Below are 12,078 nucleotides of genomic sequence, written 5' to 3'. Positions count from 1 at the left end.
TCACAAAGCTGACTATACCAAAAGAGGCATGCATCCACTATACTCCAAATGGAAGCAGAGATGAACAGAGGAGAACTTTTTCATAGTATCTGGACACTTTCAGTGTTTAACTTTGTATTGCCCTGATAGGAGACTGTTTTATCCATCTGTGGCTAAGAATGAAAAATGGTTGTGTGCTTGCTCTGAATCTTTTTCACTACCCCTCCCCAAAAAAGGGTAATAGGTGATAGGACCCCAGTCACATTGCTGAAATATACAGGTGTATAGTGTATGTGAATACAACTGGCAGCATCTCACTACAAATCAATTTGTTTTGCAATGCTTTCCAATGAGTGAGCCAAATAAGAAGCAACCAGGATGTCAAAAAATAGGGGACCAGTGAAAAAATTATGTTTGCCCATGAGTGACCCAAAATATTAAAAGTGGTCTCAGATTTTTTTTTTATTTTTATTTATTTATTTATTTATTTATTTATTTATTTATTTATTTATTTATTTTTGGTCTCAGATTTTTACTTACCACTCGGTAGAAGTAGTCGAAATACATAAGATCGCAGAAAACACATGACTTAGTTACCAAAAACTATTTAAAGTTCCCAGAAATAAATGAGAATATTTATGACCATATCAAGAGCCATTTCTTAGGTGCTCAAGAAATGCATCCCAAAACCTTGGTTAGCCTTTCCTTCTACTGAGGACTGATATTTCTGAAAGAAGGTGTGTAAATGGACACTAATTAATGCAATGCTGAGTCAGGAGCTGAACTCCTGAGTCACAAGGGATCACTGGTATAGGAGATGTTTTTAATTTTCTCAGTTTTTTCTCAGGCTTAGTGGAAAACTCCATCCTGGGAAACAATCCGGCCCATTGTCTCCTGTGTGCAGAGCTTCTGCCTAATGAAAGGCTGACTGCTGAACCCTTGTGTTGTTCTGGGACTCCCAGTTTCCACCACTGAGGACTTCTTATCTTCTCATTCTCCTCAATTGTTATTCCTTCTTGGGATCATTTTCACACTTCTCAAGTATATATCTTAATTCAGAACTTTTTTTTTTATTGAGAGAGAGAGAGAGAGAGAGAGAGAGACAGGCAGAGGGAGAAGCAGGCACCATACAGAGAGCCTGATGTGGGACTCGATCCAGGGTCTCCAGGATCACGCCCTGGGCTGCAGGCGGCGCTAAACCGCTGCGCCACCGGGGCTGCCCTACTTCAGAACTTTTTTAAAAAGTTTTTATTTATTTATTTATTTATTTATTTATTTATTTATTTATTTATTTATTTATTTTCTAAAGATTTATTTATTTATGTATCATAGAGAGAGAAAGAGGCAGAGACACAGGAGGAGGGAGAAGCAGACTCCATACCGGGACCCGGACGTGGGACTCGATTCCGAGACTCCAGGATCGCGCCCTGGGCCAAACGCAGGCGCCAAACTGCTGAGCCACCCAGGGATCCCCAAGTTTTTACTTATTAATTTAAGTAATCTCCACACCCAACATGGGGCTTGAACTCGGGACTGCAAGATCAAGGGTCCCATGCTCCACCAACTGAGTGAGCCAGGTGCCCCTACTTTAGAACTTTATGTGGTGAGAGCCTGTCAGGAGTAAATTCAGGTTTTGTATCTGAAAATGTCTTTTTAAAAAGATTTATTCAAAAAAATAAAATAAAATAAAAAGATTTATTCAGGGGATCCCTGGGTGGCGCAGCGGTTTGGCGCCTGCCTTTGGCCCAGGGCGTGATCCTGGAGACCCGGGATTGAATCCCACGTCGGGCTCCCTGCATGGAGCCTGCTTCTCCCTCTGCCTGTGTCTTTGCCTCTCTCTCTCTCTCTGTGTGACTATCATGAATAAATAAATAAAATCTTTAAAAGTAAGATTTATTCATTTGAGAGAGAGAGAGAGAGAGAGAGATTGAGAGAAGAGCATGAGTGGAGGAACGGGCACAGAATCTCAGGCAGATCCTCCACCACCACCCCCACCAAGCCCAGAGCCCAGCTAGGGACTTGATCCCATGATCTCTGAGATCATGACCTGAGCCAAAATCAGAAGTCCAATGCTCAACTGACTGAGCCATCCAGACACCCCTAAAAATATCTTTTTATCACCTATATTCTTGAAAGATGATTTTAGTGGGTATATGTCTCTAAGTTGACAGTTACATTTTCTCATCAATTTGAAGATACCATTCTACCACTTCCAATCTTGAGAAGTTAGCTGTCAGTCTAATGATTTTAAGATTTTATTTATTTATTCATGAGAGACAGAGAGAGAGAGAGAGAGAGAGAGAGGCAGAGACACAGACAGAGAGAGAAGCAGGCTCCATGCAGGGATCCTGATGCGGGATTCGATCCCAGGACTCCAGGATCACTCCCTGAGCCAAAGGCAGATGCTTTTAACCACGGAGCCACCCAGGCATCCCTAATGATGGTTTTGTTGTAAAGGGTAGACGTATTCATTTTCCAGGTCTGCTGTAAACAAATTACCACAAATTGGGTGACTTAAAATAATGGAAATGTATTCTCTCACAGTTTGGAAGATCAAAAGTCTAAAATCAAGATGTTGGCAGAATTAGTTCCCTTTGGAGGCTCTGAGGAAGAATCCATTTCATGTATCTCTCCTACCTTCTGGTGGTTACCAGCAATCCCTGGCATGCATTGGCTTATAGACATGCCACTCCATCCTCCACCATCAAATAGTGTTTTCCGTGTGTGTGTGTGTGTTTTCATATGGTGTGTATGTGTGTATGTGTGTGTGTCTGTGTCCACATCTCTGTTTTCTTTCTCTTATAAGGACACCTGTCATTGGCTTAGGACCCATCTTTTTTTTTTAATTTTTATTTATTTGCGATAGTTACACAGAGAGAGAGCTAGAGAGAGGCAGAGACATAGGCAGAGGGAGAAGCAGGCTCCATGCACTGGGAGCCCGACGTGAGATTCGATCCCAGGGCTCCAGGATCGCGCCCTGAGCCAAAGGCAGGCGCTAAACTGCTGCACCACCCAGGGATCCCCGTTTAGGACCCATCTAATCCCATATGATCTCATTCTAACTATTTACATTTGCAAAGATCCTATTTCCAAATAAGGTCACATTCTGAGTTTCCAGGTGGACATAAATTTGAAAGGGATGAGGGAACACTATTCAACTGAGCACAGTGGGTTCTATGTATTTTCCCTGTGGTTAATTTCAAAGTTTTTTCTTTCCTCTTGACATTTTTCTGTGTCTAGAAAGGGATTTCTTTTTTTATTTTATTTTATTTATGATAGGCACACAGTGAGAGAGAGAGAGAGGCAGAGACACAGGCAGAGGGAGAAGCAGGCTCCATGCACCGGGAGCCCGACGTGGGATTCGATCCCCGGTCTCTGGGATCGCGCCCTGGGCCAAAGGCAGGCGCCAAACCGCTGCGCCACCCAGGGATCCCCAGAAAGGGATTTCTTTATCTCACTTGGGATTCACTGGGATTCCTGAATCTGAGAATTCAGATATTTCATCTGTTTTGGAAAGTTCTCAGTAATTATCTTTCTGAATATTGCTTATCTCTCATTCTCTCCATTTTCTCTTCCTTCTGAAATGCCAATTGGGTATTTTGTTTCTTTTTTTTATTTTTATTTTTGGGGGTATTTTGTTTCTTACTCTATTCTCTGTCTCTTCCAACCCCTCTCTTTCATGTTTTTCATCTATTTGCCCCATAAATTGTTTAATTTCCATATCTAACTTCTAGTTCATTAATTCTCTCTTTAGCTGTGTTTAATCTGTTTGCTTCATCTATTGAATTTCTAATGTCAATTATTATGGTTTTTATTTATAAAAGTTCTATTTAGGGGGTGCCTGGGTTGACTCAGTCAGTAGAGCATGTGACTCTTGATTTCGGGGTCATGAGTTCAAATTCCAGATTGGGTGTAGATGGCTTAAAAATAAAATCTAAAAAAAAAAAAGTTCCATTTGGTTCTTTTTCAACTATGCCTGATAATTTTTTATAGTCTCTGGCTTCCCATTCATATTTTTTCCTCCTTTTATCTATATAAACATGTTAAACACATTTAATTTTTTATTCTGTGTCTGCTAATTCTAATAACTGAAGTTTATGCAAGTCCAATATCACAGTGTCTTATTTCTGCTCTATCTCTCAGTGACTTTCTCCTTGTGTGGGTTTTTTGCTTTTTGTTTGTTTGCTTTTGCAATATTTTTTTTTAAAGAATTTTATATATTTATGATAGTCACACAGAGAGAGAGAGGCAGAGGCACAGGCAGAGGGAGAAGCAGGCTCCATGCACTGGGAGCCCGACGTGGGATTCGATCCCCGGTCTCCAGGATCACGCCCTGGGCCAAAGGCAGGTGCCAAACCGCTGCGCCACCCAGGGATCCCATGCTTTTGCAATATTTTATTAAGAACTCTTATTCTTGGAAACTGGCCTGTGGTAATTTTTTTAAAGTGTGGATTTAAAATGCATTTCTGGGGCACCTGGGTAGCTCAGTTGGTTAAGCATCTGTCTTTGGCTCAGGTCATGATCTCAGGGTCCTGGCATTAAACCCTGTATAGGGTTCCCTGCTCAGTGGGACCTGCTTCTCCCTCTCCCTCTGACCTTCCCGCTCCCCTCATGCTCACTTGCTCTCTCTCAAATAAGTAAATACAATCTTAAAAAAAAAAAAAAGAATTCTCAAGAGAGGGGTGCCTGGGTGGCTCAATCAATTGGGCATTCAATTCTTGGTTTCAGCTCAGTTTATGATCTCAGGGTCATGAAATGGACCCTTGTGTAGGGCTCTGTGTTCAGTGTAGAGTGTTAAGATTCTCTCACCCTCTCCCTCTGCCCCTCGCCCTGCTCATTCTCTCTCTCTCTCTAAAAACAAATGAATAAATCTTTAAAGAAAAAAAAAAGAATTCTCAAGGGAAGGGCACCTGAGTGGCTCAGTTAGTTGGGCATTCTGCTCTTGGTTTCAGCTCAGGTCATGATCTCAGGGTTCTGGGATCAAGCCTACATTGGGCTCCAAGCTCAGAGAGGAGTTCACTTCAGGATTCTCTCTCTCTCTCTCTCTCTCTCTCTCTCTGCTCCTCCTTCATATAAATAAATCTTTTAAACAATTCTCAAGGAGACTTTTTGTTTTTTGCTCCCTTCACCTGGGCCCAAGGCTGAGAGAACCCCTTCACTCTCTGGGATTTCCACCCTAGTCTACCTCCTGAGGTCCCAGCTCCTGAAGTCCTCCCTTCTGAGGGTCCCACCTCCTGAGTGTACCACTTTATATGCAAGTCTGCAACACTAACCCTCTCCCATACTGTACAAGCTTTTTCTCCTGTGTCCTTCTGAACCAAGAGCCATCAACACAAACCTCCAGGCTGATTCTAGATCCAGGGCTTTTCTTCTCTGGATTTTTGCTCTTTTGTCATTTTGGTTTTACCTTTCTTCCAACTCAACCATGCTGTGTAGGTCTCTCCTCACAGCTTGGCTGCCCCAGCAGGGTAGCTGGGGTCCTGGCAGAGCAGTCCAGGGTTCCCAAAAACACATTTCCAAAGAGAGAGGACTGGGAAACTGCCAGTCCCATTGAAGTCCAGGTCCAGAGCCAGAACAGCATCATTGCTGCTTCATTCTGAGTTAATGTGAGTCACAGGCCCATCCCAGAACCAAACAGAAGAGGATTCACAAACACATGTCTACCAGGTGGTGTGGTTATGGAGGGTGACCACGTGTGGTAACCCTCCCCAGTCTCTCTCCAGTGCTGAGGCTCCATCTGCTGAAATCCCAACACCACAGATGCCAGTCTGCCTTCCCTCCTATCAGTTAGGCTGGGTGTGGGGGACAGAGTCCACAGAGGTCTCCAGCCACATCCCCCAGCCTTATAGCCACTTGGCACTCTATTGTGAAGGAGAAAAGTGAAGAACTCATCTTGCTCCAACCCCCTGCCCCAGATCTTGCTCTATCAAAGAGATACAGAGCAAAATGTCTAGGACCCCAATTACAGACTCCAGTGGTGCAGCCGCCTCAGGCCTTCAAGCTAGATCCTCCTGCTAGGATAACTAAAGTTGTTCTAGTACCAGCCACTCCCTCCTCTCTCTTCTCTTACAGGGAGCCCCCATTGGGGGCTCACAGGATTGTCTGGAACTAGGCTTCCGTTGCTTCCCCAAGTCTTCCCAAACAGGTCCATATTTGAGGAACACCCAGTTAAGACACAGTTTAAATTCCCCCCAGCCCACCCCACAGTTGGCAAGACTCTGAAACTCTGGCTGTTCCCTGGGAACTGGGTTGTTGTCATGAGGGGGGGGTCCCTTCTTAACATGACACCTTCTTTGACCTTCTGCCTTAGAGCAGACAAGGTCTCCAGTGACTATGATTATCTAAGTTGTGAACTTACAGGTGATTTTGTTCCCCTGTCACTTTTACCTTTTTATATTCTCAAATATCCTATAATGAGCATGTGTTCCTTTCTATTATAAAAGGGGTACAATAAAAGCTTAAGTTCCATGGAACAGTGATGTTCAGAACGAATTAATGATGAGAAAGAATGATTATACTGTTTTAATCTATTAAAAGCAAGATGTAATTTTACATTATATGTGTGGTACATACAAAAAAACAACAGGACAAAATACCCCCTGGCCATCTGTTTACCATGGGATTGAGTGAAGCCGAAGCTCCAGAGCCCTGCCCTCACTTACCCAGGCTACTTCCAAGACCCTGGCAGGGGCTTCTAACACTGCATTCATAGGGACATATGCTTTCAGAAATTTTATAAAAGTGGAATATTTGAGGTTGCTCCTATTTGCTTGTTTTCCTTCCCTCACATTCTAAGTGTTAATGGAGAGGCCACAGGCACTTTTGTGGTCTGGCTAACGGGAAGTTGCACAGGGTTTATGTTTGGTTGAGGTTCAGTGGGAAACATGTATGGGGCCCACAGTCCTCTGTATGTATAGTTATGTGACTGCTAGCTGTCCCCGCAGGGGAATGGCTTCCAGGAACACCTGTACCAACTCCCTTAATATAGGGACAAGCCCATGACATAAACATGTTAGGATTGATTCTGAGAGGAGCACATGTTACCTGGCATGGAGAGGTCTTTGCATAGCCTTCTAGCTCCAGGGAGTGCTAGCTCTTGGGCGAGGGTGAGGAGTGGGGGCATTTCTACAGGCTCAAAAGTTTCATGGTAGCCAGGGAGCTAGAAATGGTTGAGGCCTCTGCCCAAACACCTCCAAACTGTGTATGTGGATTCCAGGTTCTTTCAAGCAAGGCCCTGACCTTGACATAACAGACTTGTCTTGGTTGGGCAAGTTCATTAAGTTTCTTTCACGGTCATCTCCGGGACTATGATGGTTTGAACTTGAGCCCTGATTCCCGACCTCCCATTATGCTGGAGGACTTCCCTGCACGCAGCCATTGTATCTGTTGGCTTTCTAGCCTTTCTTTTTTTTTTTTAAGATTTTATTTATTAAAAAAAAATTTTATTTATTCATTCATGAGAGAGAGAGAGAGAGAGAGGCAGAGACACAGGCTCCATGCAGGGAGCCCGATGTGGGACTCGATCCCGGGTCTCCAGGATCATGCCCTGGGCTACAGGCGGCGCTAAACCGCTGCGCCACGGGGGCTGCCCTCTAGCCTGACTTTCAAGGGACTTGAAACTTGTTCTCACCTCTTTGTTGTCTTTTTGTAGATGTTGAGTATAAGCTGCACTTAGGAGCCACCAGCCAATCCTATCATCCTCCTTGTGTCTATTTCCTCCATAAGGTTCACCTGGCTGATACATTGTACCCACTGGTGTTTTCACTTCCACTGATATAACCTCCCAGTCCACCACCAGTTAACTTTCATGATTGAATATCTACCTTCTGCCAAGGGCTGGCCGTGCTCCAGTGGCAGCCACTGCCAGCCAGCTCCAAAACCACACCTAATCACCTGCTTTCTTGAACCCCTCCCTGTTCCAACTGTCATGAGATGGGTTCTCCAGAAGCAGCCACTGCTGAGACAGTTGGAGGTATGTCATGTTTATCAGGAATCTATATCCGTGGAAGGAAGAAAGAGAAGCAGCCCTGGGCGTAGAGAAAGCAAATTGTTACACAGGCCCAGTAAAGTCCTGGCCACATGATGGATGTTCTAGACTAAGTGTGGTCTGCTAGAATATTCTTCTTTAAGATGAACTGGCCAAGCCTTTATATCTGCTTCACTCAGTCACTGGAAGCCGATATAGGTTGCTCCATGAAAGGTGTGACCTTGGGTGAGGTGGCACTCCATGGGTGAGGCCATCCCTGATGATGCTGACACCTGCATCCTGACTACATTTCCTACAGCTGGGCAGCAAAGCCCCCCGCCTTTTAAAAAGATTTTATTTATTTATTCATGAGAGATACAGAGCGAGAGAGGCAGAGACACAGGCAAAGGGTAAAGCAGGCTCCATGCAAGGAGCCCAATATGAGACTCAATCCTGGGACTCCAGAATCACGCCCTGGGCTGAAGGCAGGTGCTCTACTGCTGAGCCACCCAGGTGTCCCAGCAAGCCCTTTCTTGAAAGGGGATCTGGGGTGGGGTGGAGGGGGGATGGTGCATCTCTGTGAAGGAGAAACAAGTTGTGCAGGGTAGAGGACCAGACGCTAGTCTGCAAAAAATCCTGCCAGCCAGTAAAAGCGTAAAAGGGCAAGCGGAGGAGTGAGTTCTCCCCGATGCTGCATCCAAATGGAACTTCTCTCCTGTGCGAATAGACTCAGTAATCCAGTTTATACAATTATGGACACATGACTCATTTTTGTTTTTATGGAAATCCAGGGAAATAGATCACAATTCCTCTGTACTCTGTGTGAGGCACGAACCCTGATAGAACTCGGACATCTCATGTGTCTTTGATGAAGCTGCATGTTTTATGCATCACTTCTGTATTAGTTATCTGTGGCCAGGTAACAAATTACCCCAAAACTTAGTATCGTAAAACAGCAAATATTCATTATCTCATAGTTTGGGAAGTCCAGGAATTTGGGATTGATTTAGCTGGCTGCCTCTGGCTTAGGAAATATCATGAGGTTGGGTAAATAAAAATCTAAAAATAATTAAAATTTCCTTGGTCCCCAAAGGGAAAGACACCATGAACTTTTCTTTTAGCATTTCCTTTAGAAAACTTGTAATCTCAAATCTTTTCTGTCTCTTTCAGATTATATAAATCTTTCTAAAAGCTAAATATATCTCTTGCCATTTTTGCATCCCAGGACAGTCTTTCATAGGGGCTATGGGAATGGAAGCACCAAAGAGGATGACACCTTGTCTGTCTCTCTAGGAGTTTAGCTTATGTGCCTGGCTCCAAGTTTTAAGTTTCTGCTTGTTGAAAAGATACGAGGTGGGGCACCAGTGTGGCTCAGTCAGTTAGGCAACACTTTTTTTTTTTTAAAGATTTTATTTATTTATTCATGAGAGACACAAAAAGAGAGGCAGAGACACAGGCAGAGGGAGAAGCAGGCTCCCTGTGGGGATCCTGGATGTGGAACTCGATCCCAGGACCTAAGCATCACAACCTGAACCAAAGGCAGACGTTCAACCACTGAGCCACCCAGGCATCCTTAAATTGTATTTTTCAATATTGCTAAGAGAGTAGATCTTCAAAGCTCTCATTACAAGAAAATAAATTATAGCTCTGTGTGGTGACAGATGTTAACTAGACTTATTGTAGTGATCATTTCATAGTAACTACAAATATTGAATCATTATGTTATATAACTGAAACCAAAATGATGTTATATATCAATTACATCTTAATACAAATATAGAAAAAAGTACAATGTTCTGCACTATTAAAGTTTTAATCCCAACACACAGTCATACATAAAAATCATTGTCATGGGAGGAAGTGTCCAAAGAATATACACTGAAAAAAAAAAGAGGTAAAAGGATACTATGGAATTGTATGAGGTTGTTAGTTAATAAAAATATAGTGATATTTTCAGGATTTTGTGCTGTTTGCAGTATCTGTCAGCAGGGCTGAGTTCTTGGTGAGCGATCAATGCAGTTTCACAGGGACAGAATGGCCCCACATTTAAGGCTTAATGCTCTGTGGTCACCATCTTCAAATTCTTAGTAATTTTATCTTTGAATTTGTGTTTTGCAGATGAGGTTCAATGAGACAATGGGACATACAGTGGGGACTTGGAGCATTGGCTTCTGTGTGGTTCCACTCTTGCCTCCTCCTTGCCTCCTCAGAATGGGTTCTGGGCTGCCTGTTCCCCTGTGCCCTGGCATCTAGCTTCCTCCTCTCTGCTCCCGACAGTGACTACAGTCACCCTCCACTTAGGTAGGGGCATGGGTGCAGGTATGGGGTGGGTCCAGCTGGGTCAGAGTGGCTCTGGGTTGCCCTTTGGCCTCTCTGAGCAGGACATGGCAGGTAGCTATCCCACCATTTAGCAGCCAACTCAGCGGGGACAAGCCTCTCACTCTCCCCTGATCCAGATACCTCATGCGTCCTGGCACTGAGGTTACAATACCCTTGAGGGCTACCTTCTGCCTATGGGTTGAGCATGGAAAGGGAAGCTGCCTGTCTTGACCTCTCAGCCACAGAATTACCAGCTGTCTGAAGAGGCAACCAGCAGCCAGCCATCAGATCCATGTGCACACTCCACTGGAGTCCAGAGCAGACCTTGGCTCACGTGAGTGATGGCACTGGCTCATCCAGTACCCCCATGCCCAAAGATGTGCTCTCTGAGGGGCTCTGTGCCTGGTGGACCCCCTCTCTATCCTTCCACTCTTCCTGGGTCTGTGCTGTGTCCATCTCTCCTGACCAGCTCCAGGACAAGCCCTGAAATACGAATTGTGTCCATTTCAGGGACTTAACATTAAACAGTTAAGGGTTCTGGTGTTTGCATTCAAAACTGACATGGACCCATATAAAGAAAATCTGTGAAACTCTTGATCATAATTTAAAGCTTTTTCTTATTCAGGGGTGCCTGGGTGGCTCAGTGGGTTAACCACCTGCCTTGGTCTCAGGTCATGATCTCAGGGTCCTGGGACCCAGTGTCTGGCAGGGCTCCTTGCTCCCTGGGGAGTCTGCTTCTCCTTCTCCTCCCGCCTCCTGCTTTCTCTCACTCTCTCTCTCTCTCAAATAAGTAAATAAAATCTTTTTAAAAATGTTTAAGGGACACCTGGGTGGCTAAGTGATGCAGAGTGTCTGCCTTGGTGCAGGTCACAATCCCCGGGTCTTGGGATCAAGTCCCATAGACTCCACCTGTCTGAGGAGCCTGCTTCTCCCTCTGCCTATGTCTCTGCTTCTCTTTCTGTGTCTCTCATGAATAAATAAAATCTTTTTTAAAAAGTTTTTTAAAAAGACTTTTTCTTATTAAGAGCATTAAGTAGCAAATAGGAAACACCCCAAAAGAGACTGCAAAAGATAAAAGGAAGCAGGGATCCCTGGGTGGCTCCGCGGTTTAGCACCTGCCTTTGGCCCAGGGCGTGATTCTTGCGATCCTGGAGTCCCAGTATCGAGTCCCGCGTCGGGCTCCCGGCGTGGAGCCTGCTCTACCGAGCATCTATCTATCATACCGAGCATTTATCTATCATAAATAAATAAATCTTAAAAAAAATAAAGGAAAGCTTTGTATTTTGGCCAGAGCTTTTATTGCCTGCTTTTGAACCCGAGACCCCAAGTTTTCAATTAGCACTAGGCTCCGCAAATTATGCAGCGGATTGTCAGCTTTTTTCTATTTTGTAATTCCTTGCGATTTATTTTCTCATCCTACAGAAATGTTCAGATTTTTTTTTTAAAGATTGATTGAATTATGATAGAGAGAGAGAGGCAGAGACACAGGCAGAAGGGGAAGCAGGCTCCATGCAGGGAGCCCAATGTGGGACTTGATCCTGGGACCCCAGGACCACGCCCTGGGCTGAAGGCAGGTGCTAACCTGTTGAGCCACCCAGGCATCCCCAAAACACTGATTTCTTAAAATTAAAATTAGGATCTATGATCCAGACGTTTCTTTTTTTTAAGGTTTTATTTATTTATTCATTATAGACATAGAGAGAGAGAGAGAGAGAGAGAGAGAGAGAGGCAGAGACACAGGCAGAGGGGGAAGCAGGCTCCATGCAGGGAGCCCAATGTGGGACTTGATCCTGGGACCCCAGGACCACACCCTG

Source organism: Canis lupus, chromosome 6 (genome assembly GCF_003254725.2).
Source record: "Canis lupus dingo isolate Sandy chromosome 6, ASM325472v2, whole genome shotgun sequence".
In the NCBI taxonomy this organism is placed as follows: Eukaryota; Metazoa; Chordata; class Mammalia; order Carnivora; family Canidae; genus Canis; species Canis lupus.
This window is presented reverse-complemented; position numbering follows the sequence as displayed.